The following is a 4,011-nucleotide window of genomic DNA, read 5'->3' as shown; positions in this document are numbered from 1 at the left end:
GAGACAGCGGCTAAGGCAGTTGACGGCAGCCCCCTTGAAGTTAGGCTGTGTTAGAGTTAATTTGCGTATTGGGATGTTACGCTTAACCATAATTTTCATGTCTCAAATAGTATGGAGAGACCCTGTCTCTTATACACATCTAGATGTGTATAAGAGACAGCATCACAACATTCCATGACTAAATTCCAATCTTGTTTTTTAACAGTGTCAATAAAATCATTCTCATTAAAAAATTTAAAAGACCTAGAATTTATTGTTTTTGGTTGACCTTTTATTTTCTTAGATTTGCGAAGTAAGTAAATTAATGAATGGTCACTTATTCCAAGACTATAAACTCCTGATTCAGAATACTTCTTGGGATTTGAAACAAAAATAAGATCTAATATTGTTTTACTTGAATCAGTGATTCTCGTACTCTCATTAATTAGTTGCTTTAAGTTACTATGATTTTCTAAGTTCTTAATTTTAGTTTGATTTACCTTTTTGGAAATATCAAGGTTGAAATCTCCTAGTACAATTACTTCATCATATTCATATGTATAGTATTGGAATAAATTATCAATGTCTGTTATGTAGTCTATGTTGGCACTTGGGGGCCTATAAACTGTTCCAACAAGAAAAGGCTTTGTATGTGGTAAAGACATTTCAATCCATAGACTTTCAACATTTTCAGAAATGTTACTTGTTACTATTTTATGTGCAATACTATCTTTAATATAGCACAAAATTCCACCTCCTATTTTGTTTTTCCTATCAAGTCTGCAAATATTATACCCATTTATAGTAAGCTCTGTATTATTAATATTCTCATCAAGCCAACTTTCAGTTAAGCATAGTATATCAATGTTATTTTTATCTAAGAGTACAGTAATTTGATCAACTTTGTTTCGCAGGCTTTGAACATTTAGATGAGTAATTTTAAGTAATTCAGATACAGCATTTTTTATAAAGCAGGAGTAACACCACCAATTGCCAAAGTTATGTTTATCCTTAATTACACAATTTACATGAAAATCTAATGAGCAACATTTACAAGAAATATGTGATTCACATGATCTTATGTACTTTAAACAGTCGGCACATGTTCCAACTATTACACCTTTGTTTTACTATTCTATTTCAATGTTGATTAATCTTGAAGTTTATTGTAAAAGAATATATTTATTATATATGATTATCAGGCTCTTTAAAAAAGGTATTGTATTGTATACTGTAAAATATTGTTTTCTCCGTGTTTTCTCTAGATTGCTGTTCAATGTATTGCTTTCACCCCTTATTATAGGGCAGTTACACTGTACCGTATTACCATCAAACCTGTCTCTTATACACATCTAGATGTGTATAAGAGACAGTGTATAATCATTAAATCGTTTTTAAACGCTTGAATGTACCAAATGACTATGTTATTTTACTACAGGGATTTTAATTTCATTTATAAAACGCACTGGTAATGTATAAAAGTAGTTTTCAATTGTTGATACGCCTCGGCGTATCAAGTGGACTTGGAACGTCTTCCTTGCAGTGTACTGCATCGCCGGCTGGAAGTTTAGGGTCTGTGGTTTTGACATACTCTATGTTCTATCAAAGTAAAAGTTAGACGCTTGACTCTGGTCCTGTACTCAATGGGCTATGGGATATTTACTGAATTACGATCTCTTAACATATTATCATTATTTCATTCTTTAAATTGCTTTTTTCTATCCCTGTCTCTTATACACATCTAGATGTGTATAAGAATTGTCTATAATTTGTTCCGATATAATAGTTGGGAATAACCTTGCATTTAAAATATATTATGGTAGGCCTATATCAAAAATAAGTGTACAATAGGCCTACTATTTGTAGTCCTATTCATAATAAAGTGCAGTGACCGCCAATAAATACTCAACATATACGATGAATATCAGAATTTAGTGCAGTATGCTAAGCTAGGGTGGCATTATTTCTTCCCATTTATTTTCATTAATTCTCTGTAGGACATTTTGAAAACAGACATTGGGCCTGGGTGTAGAGGAATGGCGTTTTCGGATATGGTAGCCATTTTTTGGCCTAAATTATTGCTGAAATGAAAATAAAAAGAAAAAAAAAACCACTAAAATAAATGTATTATGTTTAGATCAGATTATCATACAAGCATATACAAGCGACTGCACACACACAGTAGATCTTGATCACTAATTAGGCCTATGTTCATGTAATAAACTGTTTACGCTAATTAACTTTAATTTATGTTCTACTGAATGAGCTGTTCTTGTTTGATTTTTAATTTCTGTTTGTCACTTCCTTGTTGTCTTTATTGTAATTAATTTATTTGTATCGTACCAAATACATTTTCAAATATATATAACAAATATAAAATATAATTGAAAATGAGACTTAAAGAAAATAATAAATACAAGATTTAATTGCACACAAAAATTCAGAGACTGATATTTTCTTAGTTTATTCTATGCTTTTCCATGGTAACGTGGAGTCGTTATCACTGGGCGCCGTACAAAGGGTACGGCTATGCATAACTCGGCACGCAGCAAGATCAATGACCCGGTGGTACAACAGTAAGAATATGAAATAATAAATAATGGACTAAAATAATGTTTCTTGATTTTATTTGAAAGATATCAAGAAAATATATCGAAAACAATAACATTTTTTGACCTCACGTTCGAGAGGTCAAAGGTCAATGATAAAAGGTCAAATCTTAAAAACTTTTTAAAACACAATATCTCTGCAATGGATAATCCAAACTTAATGAAACTTTGTACACATATTATATACACTATATTACATGATTTAAGCCTAAAACAGTTATGCATACCACTATTGTAATTAATTAAAATTAATATTTATAAAATTATGAAAAATTACCAAACTCATTATATATTCATCAGTTATATTTTTTATGTCATTCTTAAACAGGAACTTTTTTTATGCTTAGGACAACTTATAATATGTGAAGAAAACTCAGGCCAGATTTGATGACAATTGGACAAATATTTCCAGAGATACAATGTTCAAAAGCTAGCACGTCCGTTAAAAAATAGGTTTTGAGAAAACGCAGTTTGAAAAAAATTGGTCCAAATCCTATTCATAACAACATAGTTTCACTCTTTTTTTACAGCATATTTACATTCAGTGCCCCCCAGCATTATACAAGTCCCCTTCAGTTTGTTTTGCTCTATCACCAAACCCTTTTTTTATTGCTCTAAGTTGTTTTCTTCGCTTTTTTACTTTATCCGAAGACTTTCTGGCTGATTGTTCAATTCGCTTACAATCTGCGTTCATACACATCATTGCTACATCTCTCCCAAATAAGCATGTTCAAACACTCATTGTTGTTTTGGGTTTTCCTGTGAAGGCATCGTTTTAGCAGTTTTTCATCTGCAAGATCATTAAATACTGGTTCAATAAATTTCATAATTTCTACTGGCAGTCCATGTTTGTGTTTATAGCTAGATGGATTTTTGTTGTATTCACACCAAGTGTTGTCTCCTTTTGGACAGTTATTATGCATCGGGATGCTATCGGTCGATGCAAAGTGCGGGAGCACAGCCTTTACTGCAGCAATCATAGACGGTAGGTCACCAGCATTTTGCCTGATTGCAAAGCCATAAAAGTTCTGCAGAGTGTCAATACCCTTGTCTGTTAATCGCTTTGCACCGCCAAGTCCTTTTCCATCTGAAAATTTCTTTCCTTTATTGTCGTTTTTTAGCCGGCGCAAACGTGTACCAACACGTTTTTGCACGTGTCCGACGCACTCTAACTTCTGAATTTCAACATTGGGGCCATATGGTTTAGCTTCTACAACTTTAGCGAAAGAAGCAGTATCCCCATCACCTAAGTACTCGGTGTACCGCAGTCCAAGCATTTGCTCTGACCTCAAAAACAATCGAACTGCACCGACCGACTCCATAAGGTTTATCGCGAATCTAAACCGCAATGCGTCATGGGATAGAAAAAGGGGCAATAGCGCCGCCACTCTAGCGACCACTATGCAGTTTGGGGATGTGATAA

The sequence above is a fragment of the Anneissia japonica genome, unplaced genomic scaffold, assembly GCF_011630105.1.
Source record: "Anneissia japonica isolate Jap-2015-1 unplaced genomic scaffold, ASM1163010v1 scaffold3372_len255902_cov201, whole genome shotgun sequence".
In the NCBI taxonomy this organism is placed as follows: Eukaryota; Metazoa; Echinodermata; class Crinoidea; order Comatulida; family Comatulidae; genus Anneissia; species Anneissia japonica.
Note: the sequence above shows the minus strand (reverse complement) of the source record.